A 16065-nucleotide genomic window follows, 5' to 3' on the forward strand; every position below is an offset into this window, starting at 1 on the left:
ATTTATATTAGTTCACACAAACACTCCATCCATGCTTTTGTTCTGGCCCTCCGGTCCAGTTTAAGAACCCATTGTGGCCCTCGAGTCAAAAAGTTTGCCCACCCCTGTACTAAACAATAGAAGATATTCTATAGTCTACAGAGTTATTAAACATTTGAGCAATTCAGGAAAAAACACAGTAAAGATAGTAAGATGCATGCTTTTTTTTCAGTAGTCTTTGTTTTTATGTTCACGGCAAATTGAACAGGAACTACAGAGTTCTCATTTACGTGCCTCCACATGCACAGCCTCCCCCACTATCAACATCCCCCACCGGAGTGGTGCATTTGTTATAGCTGATGAACCTACCCTGACACATCATTATCACCCAAACTCCATAGTTTACATTAGGGGTCACTCTAATGTTGTACATTCTATGGGTTTGGACAAATGTGTAAGAACATGTACTATCACACAGAATAGTTTCACTGTCCTAAAAACCCTCTGTGCTTCACCTAGTCATCCCTCCCTCCCCTGTAGCACCCCTTGGCAACCAAAGATTTCTTTACTGTCTCTGTAGTTTTACCTTTTCCAGCATTTCATCTAGTTAAGATGTTTTTTTAATGTTATACGGTATTTCGTGAACATGGCTAAGAAAACATTATTATATAGATTTAATAAGGATTAAAATACTTTATGAGCTGCTAATTTTCTGTATATTTCCAAAATCCCCAGAGTATAAACAAACAAATCATTTTTGGACATTGAGGAGAAAGCAGCTCATTTCTTTCCACACCAAATTAATCCACAAAAGCAGTTTCACAAGAACTTAAAATATGTTCTCAAATTCTTTCACAGTAAAGTTAATTCTATTAAAATTCCAAATATGGGCAGTACATGTTTCCAGGATTCAACATTATAATTTAATGGGCACACCCTGCGTAGTGAGCCCTTAATTCGACTTCAAAATAAAAATAAAAGAGCACAGCATAGCCCTGTCAGGGTGGGCTTCATGCTACACTCAAGTAATTTATACAGATCAAAAATATCCAGAAACTCATTAACCCCTTTTCCTGGCTTGTGGAAAAGAGACTTAGATTTTGTTTGGGATGGGTGGGGGTGGGGACTGAAAGCAAGATTGTGCAGTGTGCTGAGGTTTGAGATAGAAGCTGCATGAGGTAAAGTGCATCCCCTTACTGATGCATGTAAAACATAGGTATCATGCTAGGAACAGTAAATATGAACTAGAAGTTGAATTTAAAATCAAGGCAAACATTTATTTGAAACTCAATTCAATTCAGTAACACCAAAATAGTGCCTGTGTTAGGATGAATTGTTGGTTCCCTCCACCCCTTTACTTTTTCCTTCCAATATTTGTTAAGCTCATAATCAGTAAGACAAACACTGTCCCTTATCAAGGTGCTCACAGTCTAATTAAAATATATTGCACTTAGAACTATGATAACAGAAATACAACCAAGAACCAAGAGAGCTCCTAGGAGATTCAACACCTAAGGAGAGGGTGGAAGGGGAGGAGGAATGTTTCAGGCAGTGGCGCTGAGAAAGGTTCATTACAGGTAAGGCGCAGAGAGTGCTGGGGATGGTGCGAAAGGCAGGAGCAGTACAGCAGCCATGTTAAGGAAGTAGGACTTTAGCTAAAGGCAATGGGAAGGCATTAAAGAAATTTAAAGCAGAAGAATGATACATTCAGATTTATGTTTTTCAGAACCGTTCCAGATGTGAAGTAGAGAATGAACCTGTTGCAGTTTTCCATGTGAGAGGCAATGGTGGCCTGCAACAGGGGAGCGACAAAGGACATGGGATATGAAAGGGTTTAAGAGATATAACTCAACCAATCAACCATGAGACTTAGTGATTAGTTGGATAGGGACTGAGTGAAATGAGGGGAATGAAGGCTAATAGCTACCATTACTCTAGCATCATCATGTGCCAAGAGCTGTGTGCTTTATGCACACTGTCTTGTGCCATCCTCACAGCAACCTGATGAGGTAGTTGTGATTACTAGTCACATTTTCACAGGCTCACAGAGGCTCTCAACTCGTCTGGGATAAGGCATGGCCCAGGAGGAAAAGTGGTTTACAGAATGTAGGGGTCACAAAAGAATGGTTTGAATAGATCAGTGAGAAAAGTTTATGTAAGGTGGCGAGTCCCGTGGCAACTGGATGTTTGGTCTAGAGTTCAAAGGTCTGGTTGAAAATATGAATTTGAGAAATTCATGAATCGAAGCCATGAAAGTGAATACAGAGAGAAAGCAGGCTGAGCAGCAAAGAGGTCCAAGGACAGCACCCTGCAGGGGAGGAGCCAGCAAGAGACATCTAGAAGGAACCATCAGGGAGGTACTAGAAGAATTCGGAAAATATGGCATCGCCAGAGCAAAGGGACAGCACCATTCTAATGACTCATACATTTTTGAAAGGTCAGGTATACTACCATAATTTTCCTTATACAAGATGTTATTTTTTTCTAAAATCATTAGACTGAAAATCAAGGGGCATCTTATACATGGAAAGTCAGCTGAGGAGGGAGCCACGCCAGTGCATAGCTGCCCATACCTTGTGAAACAGGCTTCCTCCAATCAGAGCCTTATTGTTACTGACGTCAGCTGATGCTGTAATTGGAGGTGGAGGTGGAGAGTGCACAGATGCAACAGGAAATGGAGCACTCTGAGCCCAAAAAGATGTCAAAAATAAAAAGATAAATACCCATATGTGACTGTCTTACTCTGTAAAATTCAAACTTAATGTAATCAGGTATGCAAAAGAACACAGAAATAGAGCTGCAGAGAGACAATATGGACCTCCTCCCACTGAGTGTATGATCAGGCAGTGGAGAAAACAGGAAGAACAACTCCTTAAGATGCCAAAAAAGAAAAAGGCCTTAAGTGGAAAACCAGGCAAACCTCTAGTACAGGCTTAAGACTTGAATTATGGAACAGTGCCAGAGTGGCTTATGTGTGTCAACCATGCTTATACAATGTCAGGCAAGAATGTTTGCAAGCGAAATGAACATTGTTGATTTTACAAGAAAGGCAAAATGGGTGCTTCAATTTTATGAGCAGAGAAGGGTTGGCCATGAGAACATGAACAAAGTTAGCTCAGAAAATGCCACCAGTTTATGACAGTAAAATCCAACAGTTTCACTCCTGTGTCATACAATTTCGGAAAAAATGTGATTTTGAACCAAGTCAGATTGCAAACATGGATGAGATGCCTCTCAATTGTGATGTACCTTCCAACAGAACTGTTGATGTGAAAGGAATCAAAACAGTGGCAATCAAAACAATGGCCATGAAAAGACACACTATACTGCTGTGCTTTCATGCTGTGCAGATGGTACTATACTGCCTCCTATGCTTATTTTTAAGAGGAAAACATATCCTAAAGAGACCATGCCACCTGGCATTATTGTGCAAGTTCAAGAGAAGGGATGGATGAATGAAGACATTATGGATAAATTGCAAACATCTAGTTTGCAAAGGTTTGGTCCAGAAGACCTGAGGGAGCTCTTAAAGAAGCTAGCTCTACTTGTCTTTGATAGTTCCAAGCACATTGAACAGAAAAGCAAAAAGGGTTGCATCAGATTTGCAAATACACCTAGCAGTTATTCCTGGTGGACTTACAGGTCAGATACAGCCACTAGATGTTTCAATCAACAAGCCATTTAAAGCCTTGATGAGAGAAGAATGGAGCAGATGGATGCAAAAAGCAGGTGATAACTTGACACCGACAGAAAGAGTGAAAAAAATAAAAACCATTACTGAGGTCTGCAATTGGGTCCTAAACTCATGGTATGGTGTCAAACAAGAGGTGATGTGAACCCTTAAAGAAATGTGGAATCAGCAATACCATGGATGGAACTGAGGATGATCTCACATATATAGACAGTGACTCAGAAGACAGCAGTGATACAATAGAAGTTGAAGAAATTGATTTATCTGGAACTAATAGTGATGAAGAAGAGAGCAGTGATGCAACAGAGGCTGAAAAAAATGACATGCTGCATAATATCATAGTACCGGTATGTGAGCATTACTGCAGTAATTACTAAATAAAAATGTGCTCTATTTTATGTTTAAAATATTGATTTCTTAATTTTGGGTTGGAGAAGTGGCGGGGGGTGGGTCTTATACATGGGAGCATCTTATACATGGAAAAATACAGTATTTATTTTTTTGTTCTTGGTGAGAACCATTTTGGTGCAAATTCTTATTGCCAGGTGAAAGGTCCATTAAAGGAATGGGAAAAGGAAAATCTTTATAGGGTGACCCTATATATAAGAAAGCTGCATTTTGGCTTACTTATTTGTAATCCAATTCTCATGAGACTAATTTTTTTTTTTTCATGAGACTAATTTAAATGACAGGTTCTTTCAGAGCAGGATGATGTATGAACTCAAGGTGTGAACAGGTATGAAATGCAAATTTTTTTTTTTCCTGAGGGTTTGGCAAGTTAAGCTTAGGAAAGACTATTTCATTTAGAAATGTTAATCAAGACAAAACAACCTATGTCTTTAAGACCATAATGAGGATGGTAAGGGAGCTATGCTCTCATGAGTCAGAGCCAACTTAGTATGAAAAGACAAATCATTTTGTCTTTAATTTTTTTCCACATAATCCCTACTTCCCCGTTTGTACCTTCTTTGGCAGTGGTCACTACTGAAATATTTTTTGTGTTCTTCTTATGAATGAGTAATGCTCCAAAGATGTGACGAGCAGCTGACTGTCTTCAACAAGAAAAGTAAAGTGGTTGCTTGTGTGGAGAATGTACCTTCTTCAGAGCTTCCCAAGGCAAATCTCAATGTGGATTCCTGAGTTGTGTATCACACCATCGGTTCTGGTGACATCAGAGGTGCAGTAAGCCATCTGAACCATGCAATGTATTCAAGAGGGGGTCTCATCTCACCTGAGGGCACTGAATGAAACCTTTCCAACTCTAGTTCAGCCTAAGAAGTGGACATGTCCAGGCACAAGGCGTGGTGTACACAATGGAGCCTGATTCTACACATTTGTACCCTTTCTTTGATCTTCCCTTTTTGTCACTCCTGCATATGCATATATCCAGTCAAGCAAATATATTTTGTATGAATTGGGTGTTAGAGTTAGATCTAATAAAATATATTAAACTAAAGAACTACTAGATAATTGCTCTTTAAAACCCAAAGCATAATTGGGAGTTCTGAGATTATGTCTGGTAGCCCTTAGTCACTGTGTTCATGAACAAAAGCCACTTTTCAGGGAATCTGTGAGATTGCAAAGGATTAAATATAGAAGATGCTAATAAAAAAGTGAAAAAAATCAGAACATGTATTTTGTCTGCATGATTGTACCATATGCAAATAAAAAGACTGAAAAGATGGTATACAAATGAGATCAGGTATTTGATTGGCATAGTGTTTTCTTTTCTCAGAAAGCTTTGTGTTATACTATTATGTCACTTTCATAATTTTAAAATAAAATAAAACCTGAACTTTATATATATATAAATAAAATATTTCTCTTGGAAAGGATACAAAATAGCAGTTAAGTTGACTGAAGAAGGTCTTGGATATCTTCTACAATGTTTTTTTTATCATGTATCTACCAATTTTACTATGTATGAAATTAGCCCCCTCAGGAAAATTTTCTCACCAAAAATATAGTCACAGCTGGTCTGGGTCAGTGATACCTTGTGCAATTTAATTACCTTTCCCCATTTATGCCCATCTGTTCTTGCTCTTCTCTCCCTATGATTTTGTCTATTCTCTACTTTATCTTGTTTTGTTTTATCTAAAATTGACTTGAAGAGAAAAAGACTACACACAGAAAGCTTTTGGAAAGTTACTTAATAGGTGGGAGGGCATTTTCATATAGAGTTGATGGTCAGGATTTTCATTCTGTTCTCTAGCAAGAAATAGGGGGTTGTCAAAGAAAAACTAAACATTTTCTACAACAGAATACTGCAGAGAAGCTGAGGCAAGATAATAACTCTGAAACTATCACCTGGCATAATTAACTTTGTAACTGAATGTTACCAACAACCATGAAAAAAAATGTTGTGTTTTTTTTTGAGGAAGAAAGTGACTAACATCATTTCTCTTAAAATTTTCTCAACTTAACACAGGAATTTAAAGACATGCACAAAATTAGAGAGAACAGCATAATAAAATGCTGTTGTTAATCACCCAGCTTTAATAAATAGCACTATTCTTCAAATCTTATTTTATCATCCCCAGCCTGAATTTCTCCCATGAGGTGATCTTAAAGAAAATCCCAGACAATCGTATTATTTCACTTCTAAATATTTTAGTATGTATCTCTTACAGTAAGGGCTGTCTTTCATTTTTTTTAGCATAATCAATAAAATTAGCAATAACTTCTTAATATACCTAATACCCTTTTTGTGTGCAATAACCTCAACTATCTCAAAAATACAGTTTTGCAGTTGATTTACTTGAATGAAGATCTAAATGAATTCTTTATATTGATCGAGTCAATACATATCTCTTTCATCTTTTGTTCTGTAACAGTTACCCCTTCTCCCATTCCATTTTTTCCCCCTCACAAAAGTGGCAAACTTTTACTATTCATTTTTCTTCTGGATATATTTTTACTGACTTCTAAAAAAAATGAATTATAATTGGCCCTCTGTACCCACAGATTCAGAAACCACGGACACAGAGGGCCAACTAAGAGACTTGAGCATCCTCAGATTTTGGTATAAGCAGGTAGGAGGGGGTGTCCTAGAATCAATTCCTTAGGATCCCTGCTGAAAGAAATCAATTCACAATAACATCTCTTGCTTTTGCCATTCAGGTTTTCTAGTTTACCTCTTCTAGTTCTAGTTTGTTAATCAGCTGGCATCCAACTGATTTGTCATCTAGAGAAGAAATTATGGCAAAATTTCGAAGTATTATTAAATTCTCTTTTTTTGTTCTCCAGAGGATGATAGTGGAGGTACCATTCAAAATTTTTCTCAAAAGACAGTGGGGTTGGGGCGAAACTCTGGATTCCAAAATATAAAGAGATACACTTAGTGGCCAGATTATTATGATCTCTGAATGCATAATAATCTGGCCACTCAGTGTATATCCTATATAATAAAAGGCTAATATGCAAATTGTCCCCTGGACCAGGAGTTGGGCCAGCAGGCAGGCCAGCCAACTGCCCATGTCCCCTCCCCCTGGCCAGTCTGGCTGGACCCCACCCACGCACGAATTCATGCACTGGGCCTCTAATATCTATCTATATCTATCTATCTATCTATCTATCTATCTATCTATCTATCTATCTACACACACACACACACACACACACACACACACACACACACACACAGAGTGGCCAGGTTATTATGCGTTCAGAGATCATAATAATCTGGCCACTCAGTGTATATGGAGGAAAGCGGCTACTTTCCAACCTCTCTCTATCTTTTCTTGCCTATTTTACCAAGTTACTAGGCACCTAGAAAGAGGAATGCTCATGGACCCAGGTGAGAAAAACATTCAAAATATATTTGTATGCTTGCACACATTTTGATCAGAAATAAAGCTTAGTAAATAAGCTAACAAAATACAAGGAACCCTTACTAAGATCTTGGTAAAATTACAGAAGTCTGGTGTGAGTGTATACTAAATACACCAGCATGTACTTTAATGCTATTGGTTGTTAGGTTCGTGATGTTTTAACTCCAATTAATTGATAGTGGCTGATTAGAAGAGGATAGAGAGTTTGATAACAATTGTAAATCCTAGCATATGATAATAAATTAATACATTATCAGTATTACTCTTACACGTTTATACGAAATTCGTGCATGGGTAGGGTCTCTAGGCCTGGCCTGCGATCAGGGCTGATCTTTCCCGGCTGCCAGCCACCACCAGTCAACCTCTGTGTGTGGGACGACTGGCGGGGCGATCAGGCCCCGCGCCGCCTGCATCTGCTGCCACCCACCCCTGTTTCCGGTTCCCTATCGGGCTATTGGAGCCTGCAGACCAGGGGGAGGCACCAAGAGGTTGGCTGGCAGGCTCTGATCAGGCGATCGGGGCCTGAGGGCTGGGCGTAGCTCCTGCATTGAGCATCTGCCCCGGGTGGTTAGTGTACATCATAGCCGACCGGTTGTTCCGCTGTCCAGTTGATTTGCATATTATGCCTTTATATATATAGATATTCATCATAAGCTTAGCTATTTTAAAAAATTCTAATTTGGAGTTATATACTTTAATATTACAGATTTTAATACAGCTTTGACCTCAACATTAAAGCTTTATCTTATGAAAACTGTAAGCTTTTCTTGTTCATTAAAACAAGCCTTTGAGTTTCAGTATATTTGATTCACCTTTGCACTTAAAACTGACTACTGGACTAAGCATCAATACAACTAGAATAACGTAGAGGGCATTTAAGGAGATGATTTCTCAGTTTAATTCTGGTACTAAAGGTTCCCACCTCTAAAAATTATTGCTGTGTTAAGTAGGTCACTTCACAAGAGATTTACAAGGGATCTTGTGGGCCATCTGGCCCAATCTCATTTTCAGTTTAGGGAAAATCTGCTCAACATGATAATGGTATCTTATACTGAGGACTACAGCTTTGATACTAAAATCAATCCATGTTAGCTTAGTTTGTTATAGTTCACAAGGCATTATCTTGTTTTATATTCCCAGAGTTCTATGATAATAGTATTAGCACATCCATTTTACAGATGTGAAACAGGCTAAGAGAAAAAAAAAGTGGCCAACCTGATTCACACAGCGAATTCACACAGTGAAGAATGTCATGTCTCAAGTTCTTCTAGATCCATATTCTAGGTTCTTTGTACAACACAGCTGCAACTTTTAAAAAGTGATTGCACCACTAGTGTAAAGTTACCTAGGTAGGAGAACTATGGTCGATGAGAAAAATTATGCAAGTTTACAGCCTTGTCCGAGGTTATGCCACTAATGAGCAGCAGAGCTGGGGTAGGACATGGAATTTCTGTCTTCTACAACATTCTTTCTACCGCACCAGTGTGAAAATGCTAATTTTGGAAGTTCTTTTTTTCCTAGTAAAAATATATTTAGTACTTGACTCTTTGGGAAAGAGTTAAAATGATTTCACTTGCTTTGACTCATGCAGTTAAGTCTTTAAAATTCTACATATTCATGAGTCACATTTTATCCTTAGAAAAGTCAAGATACCCATTAACTTTTAAGTTACTACAGACATTAAGATATACACTAATATAGCCATTAAAGATACTTCAGCGATTAAACTGTTGGAAGGGAAAGAAATGAAACTATAAATAGCTTTAAGTGCTTTTAGCACAAAGCTGAAAATTTATTTGACATTTTATTAAAACTTGAAACTGAATAGAGGCAAAAATATCTTGAAATGTACTTGGTGTTGTAGAGTATTTAGAAACAGAAGCTAATTAATCATATGTTTTTGTAAATAATTTTAATCTGTATCTATCTTAATCGTCATCCTAAACCAGGATCCTGAGCAAAACCAGGGGGTTGGACACTCTGGGGTGAAATATCCACAGGCAGGGAATAGAGATCCCCTGCAGGAGGTGAAATGCCAGGCACCCCTCTTAGTTGCTAATTGAAAAATAAGCCCAGGACTGTTATGCAAAAGTCCTATCAAACACCCTAAATTATGGTATTTCATGTACATTTTTATCTGACTTTGAGGTTCTTGACCTGGTTAGCAGCCTGACTCTTAACCCAGTATCCTTTAATATGTCCCTGTCTAAATTCTTAATGATTTAGTGTGATTGATTTCTCCAGGTAGATGCTTCTCGCTCTGACACCAGCTTGCTCCCTGTGTCTCATGGCTTCAAAGGAAGAGACAGCCTCTTCCCTGAACACCCAGACTTCCAATTTCTACCGTTAAAAAAAAAAAAAAAAAAAGCCATTTTAGATTATGGTTCCCTAGGGAACTAACTATAGCAAACTCACAGGAGTTCTGTGGGATATTTGGATATTTTAACTTTTTGAAGGAAGTGCAGCTCTACTGAATATCTATTTATTGGATCCCACACTAAATGAGATAGTTTGCAGCTTCAACAGTAGACTAACTACATGTATTTCATTGGTCTAGGGTTGTGAAGAAAATTAAATTTAAGAAGTTCAAAGAAAAACAAAATCTCATGATTAAATAAAATACCAAGTAATGTTAACTTTTCTTTTCCATTCTCTCAAAGAATACCTAAGTATTGGCTGAGAGAAGAAGATAACGTTAGGCGGTGTGCAAGACACTTTACATATTATTTTACTTAACGATGTGAGATAAAGATGATGCTTCTCCAAGTTGAGAAATTTCAGGTTTGAGGAAATTAGGTAGTTTGCCTGAAATTATACAGCTTAAAAACTAAGTTTCCACTAAGTTCTATCCTGCCTCCCTGGAAGTTTTCTACTAATAACACAGTAATGAAATATCTAAACTTTTCAAATAAACTAAGAGGAAAATAATTCTAAAAATAAATAAAAATTTCTAAAATGAACTTTAGAGATATAATATATATTGTACTTTCAGACTCTGCCAAATTAATTTACATGTAATCTGACTAACTGACCAATTTCATAAGTCAAATAAAACTTATAAGTAAAAAACAAAAAATTATTGAAAAAGAATGTTAAGACTTGTGTTAACTGTATGAATCACTAGCACATTAATTCATAAAAGTTTTTTTTTCAAAAAGGGTGGGAGGTGACAACAGTACAACATTTTCTCCTTTGATGTCTATAATATCTTCTTTGGTGATAGCTCTGCTCACTCTAATATTTCATTCACTTTTCTCTGCCCAATCAGCTTTTACAAGGCTCAGATTTCTTGTTACCAGCTGGGGAGCAGGACATTGTAAAATTTCCTAGAAGCTTTATCCTAGCAATCTGGTTGCTAGCCAGACACAGTAGTAGCACATATGTTACCTTAGCCAGGAAAAATTTTCCAGAGTCTCATGAAGAGAGGCCTTAGGGGAAGCCAGTGTGCCAATGAACACAGCACTTGAATACTGTAAGACAGGTCTCCCCTAGCCTGGAGAGCTCAGACCAACTTCCCTGCAGGGCCCATCAATTTCACACTTCATCATCTAGAACAGGTTGCCTAATAAACCATAGGCCACCAATGTGGTAAGGACACCGACTTTGAAGCACCCTTACGTCTATCCACCAAGGGGAAATAACAGAAATATATTTTGTGCTACTCTTGTTAAGCAAGGTTGATTATTCATTATTATTAACATGTATTTGTTGGCAAGGGAAAATACGGAACATGTAATTAGATACAACATCTGTGCAGCAGATTTTGTATTCAGGCGGTACTTTTTTCTCTTTAGAGTGGAAATAAGTAAAAAAGAAAGATCAGGCTTAGAGTGTATTATATATTTACCTATATAAAGAGGACCAGTGATTTAAAATGAATTCTGACCTGAGAGAAAACTTCCCTTGAATGCCCATCAGTAGATGAGTTGATAAAAAAGTTGTGGTACATTTACACCATGGAATACTATGCAGCAGTAAAAAAGAAGAGTATCTTACCCTTCAAGATAGCATGGAGGTACCTGGAGAGTATCATGGTAAGTGAAATAAGTCAGTCTGATAAAGCCAAGTATTACATGATCTCACTCATATGTGGAATCTAAGTAACAAAATAAACTGATGATTGGAGTGGATCCAGAGACATGGAAGCATAGGACATAGTGAGGAATCTCATAGGGAAAGTGAGGGAGGGTGGGTGGGTGGGAGGTAATCAACCAAAGACCTAGTATGTATATACGCATAACCTATAACACAGACAATAAGTGGTTGAAGGTCTGGGGTGGGGGCGGAGGCAGGCTGGAGGGGTTCAATGGGGGGAAAGGGGGAACATATGTAATACTCTCAACAATAACGAATTATTTAAAAAAAACACACACAACTTAGCCTAAAGCTCTGTTTCATGTCAAACCCATGTCATCATTTATTGCCAAAGATACTAAATATCTTACTAAAGAGTCTCTTTTCTGTATTTATCTCCTTTGAGCAATAAATATACTTGATAAATGGCCATAATTAGACAGAGAACATTGCAGGGAAAGTGCTATTCCATATCAAACAGGCTAAAAAATTAAAACCATGCCATCAAAATAACAGATTTTAGAAATATAGGTTTGAAAATATTCTAAAGAATTATAATAGTACTAGAGGCCCAGTGCACGAATTCATGCACCAGTGGAGTCCCTCAGCTTGGCCTGCAAGATTGCGCCAAAACTGGCTGTCCGACATCCCCCAAGGGGTCCTGGATTGCGAGAGGGCACAGGCCAGGCTGAGGGACCCCACCAGTGCACAATCGGGGCCAGGGAGAGACAAGGGAGGTTGGCCAGCCAGGGAGGGACTGCGGGAGGGCTCCAGGACATGTCTGGCCTATCTCGCTCAGTCCCGATTGCCCAGACCCCAGCAGCAAGCTAACCTACCAGTCAGAGTGTAGGTCAACTGCCCCCTGATGGTTAGTGTACGTCATAACGACTGGCCGACCAGTCGACTATCTGCCCCCTGGTGGTCAGTGTACATCATAGCGAGCGGTTGAGCAGCCTTAGCATATAATTAGCATATTAGCTTTTGATTAGTTGAATGGCCGACCGGTCGACTGGACACTGAGCATATTAGGCTTTTATTATATAGGATTTTTTCCAAATTAAAATTCACCTTTTAGGATTTCTGTTGTCCTCTTGACAAAATATCCTATATAATAAAAGAGTAATATGCAAATTGACCATACCTCTGCTACACCCACAAGCCACACCCACCAGCCAATCAGGAGTGAGTATGCAAATTAACCCAACCAAGATGGCTGTGGCCATGGCGTGAGCGGGAGGCTTGGGTTTCCCCGGCAATGGAGGAAGCTAAGCTTCCCGCACACCCTGGCCAGCCCTGGACTCCACTCAAGGCTACAAAGTTTCAATTATAGAAGATAAATAAATCCCAACAAAAATGGCTGCAGCCACAGAGCTGGAGAGAGCAGGAGGCTTGGGTTGCCCCCGGTGATGGAGGAAGCCAAGCTTCCTGGCCTGCCCTGGCCTCCGCTCAAGGCTACAAAGTTTCAATTATAGAAGATAAATAAATCCCAGATACCAGGTACTCCGCTTGGGTTGCCGGGGGGCGTGGCTGGCCTGCAGACCACCACAGGGCCCTCACCCAGGCTGCCCCATGCCCCAAGGGAACCCCCACCCTGATCCGGGACACCCTTCAGGGCAAACCAGCTGGCCCCCACCAGTGCACCAGGCCTCTATCCTATCTAATAAAAGAGTAATATGCAGATTGACCATCACTCCAACACACAAGATGGCTGCCCCCATGTGGTCAAAGAAGACTGCCCCCATGTGGACACAAGATGGCCACCACAAGATGGCCAGCAGGGGAGGGCAGTTGGGAGGCATCAGGCCTGCAAGGGAGGGCAGTTGTGGGTGATCAGGCCAGCAGTGGAGGGCAGTAGGGAGGGACCAGGCCTGCAGGGGAGAGCAGCTGCGGGGGACCAGGCCTGAAGGGGAAGGCAGTTAGGGGTGAACAGGCCTGCAGGGGAGGGCAGTTAGGGGTGACCAGGCCTGCAGGGGAGGGCAGTTAGGGGCAATCAGGCTGGCAGGGGAGTGGTTAGGGGGTGATAAGGCTGGCAGGCAGAAGCGGTGAGGGGCAATCAGGAAGGCAGGCAGGCAGGCGAGCAGTTGGGAGTCAGCCGTCCTGGATTGTGAGAGGGATGTCCTACCAGGATGGGGCCTAAATGGGCAGTCGGACATCCCTCAAGGGGTCCCAGATTGGAGAGAGTGCAGGCTGGGCTGAGGGACACACCCCCCGTGCACGAGTTTTGTGCACTGGGCCTCTAGTGTACATATATCAAAGCCTAAGCAACCGAACGACCGTTTGACTGGTTTCTGTGACGTGCACTGACCACCAGGGTCAGATGCTCAATGCAGGAGCTGCCCCCTGGTGGTCAGTGCGCTCCCACAGTGGGAGTGCCCCTCAATTGACTGATTGGCACCAGACACTGGGCTCACGATTGACGCTGGGCTCTCCCGCCTCCATGGCAGCGTGCTACTGAGCAGCGGTGGTGGCAGGCGCATCGGGGCCAGGATGAGTGGGAGCAGCGCAGCGCTCGGCCCTGGCTCGGGCTCTTCCCCAGCTACCTGCCCCTGAGGGGTCAGAGATTGCGAGAGGGTGCAGGCCAGGCTGAGGGGCCCTACTGGTGTACGAATCCATGTACCTGGCCTCTAGTACTGAGAAGTAAATAATATCATTTTAATATTCCTGTTCTAAGTACATCACCTGAATCTAATTATTAAAAAATATCAGACAAATCCAAATTGAGGGATATTATTTAAAGTAACTGGCCCATGTTCTTCAAAAATGTCAAGATCAGGAAAGTCTAAGACCGAGGAAGTGTTCCAGATTAAAGGAGAACTAGAAAGATATGATAACTAAGTGCAATCCACAACATGGGATTTTTCTGTCACTATCAAGAACATTATTGGGATAAATGGAAAAATCTTAATAAGTATTATATCAATGTTAATTTTCTAATTTTGATAATTATTTTTTAGTTATTTTATCAAGTGTCCTTATTTTTTCTCATTTTCAGGAAACACACTCTGAAGTATTAGGTATAAATAATGGGCATCATGAGGGTAATGGTATATATGAGAATACTTAGTACTATTCTTAGCAACTTTTTTAAGGCTGGAAAGTATATCAAAATAAAAAATTTAAAAAGAATATAACCAAAAAATCTTAGTAACATTGCTATAGAAAATACTATAATTCAAAATATATATTTTATTCAAATAAAGTAACCTTGGACTTCACTTATCTATCCCTTGATTGTTTTCACATATTAAGCAGTTGCAGCTGTTGTAAGCTGTCACTTAAATAGCTTTCTCCCAAATTTAGCTAAGCCAATGGGGAACAATGGCATTATAATCCTTAACAACTGATCATTTAAAAACCATTTGCAAAGTATTATCCCACTAATTCAAACAAAGGGAAAGAATAATATATAGCTGGAATAAACAATATTTTAAATGTTATCTTGTTACTTTCTAACAGGTATTGCAAACAAAAATATTAAGGAAATGTTGCCATCTCTCTCTCTCTCTTTCTCTCTCTCTCTCTCTCTCTCTCTCTCTCTCACACACACACACACACACACACACACAAAATGCATTTTTGTTGTTATTCAACATGTAGTCTATATATGGCTTGTTAAAATAACAGCCAATTTTTACTACATTCTTACTGTGCCAGTACTTTAGATGCATTTATTCTGCATAACAACTCATGAAGTAGGTTATATTATGAATGCTAAGCTAAGATAGCACTTCTCTTAAAACTGCAAGCTATTCCCTTGGCTTCAGATGCCCCCTTTTTTGCTCTTTTCTACCTGTCAAAACCATAGCACAGGCATGAAAGTCCAAATGCCTACTACATTCAAGTCTTCCTCAATCTCAATTTCAGAATTAATCACTTCCCCTTCTGAGTTTCTATAAGCCTTTATGCAACAACATTCATTAAAACTTCTCTAAAATATTATTAAATATGGATTATATCCAAAACACTGAGTTATTTGCAAGAGTTCACATGATAGAAGAAGGGATTATTAAAATAAATTTAATTATATAACAAAACAACAGTATTATAAGAGGACTTTGAATTTTCTGGACACATCAATGTGACAAGCAGGGCACCAAGTATTTCACCAACATCATCTCATGTAGGCCTTACAATCACCCTATAAAGAAGTCATTGTTAACAGTCCTCCTCTACAGATGAGGAAACTAAGACTTAGAACAAATAACTTGTCTGAGTGGGTACGACTGGTAAAATGACAGAGCCTGGTCTATCCGACTGTAAGCATATGCTTTTAAACTACTTCCTGCCCTTGAGGGTGACAGTCTAAAGGAGAAAACATTCCTCTAAATAAATTACAGTACCAGGTGGAAAAGTAATGCTCCATAAAAAGAGAAAGAAGAGGTTGAGAAAAGATTTCTAGGTAACATCTGAGCTGAGTATTAAAAGATAAATAGATATGTGAGAAAGGGAGGAAGACATTCCAAACTGGTGGTGATGGAATGGTGTTAGGAA

The 16065-nt window shown here is 39.6% G+C and overlaps 1 protein-coding gene across 1 annotated transcript in view; it reads right to left on the minus strand.

The window, feature by feature from the left end:
• GSTCD (glutathione S-transferase C-terminal domain containing) overlaps positions 1-16065 on the minus strand; it is a 133850-nt gene that overhangs the window by 61892 nt on the left and 55893 nt on the right. The window lies entirely within an intron of this gene.

The sequence above is a fragment of the Plecotus auritus genome (assembly GCF_963455305.1).
Source record: "Plecotus auritus genome assembly, chromosome: 1".
Lineage (NCBI taxonomy): Eukaryota > Metazoa > Chordata > Mammalia > Chiroptera > Vespertilionidae > Plecotus > Plecotus auritus.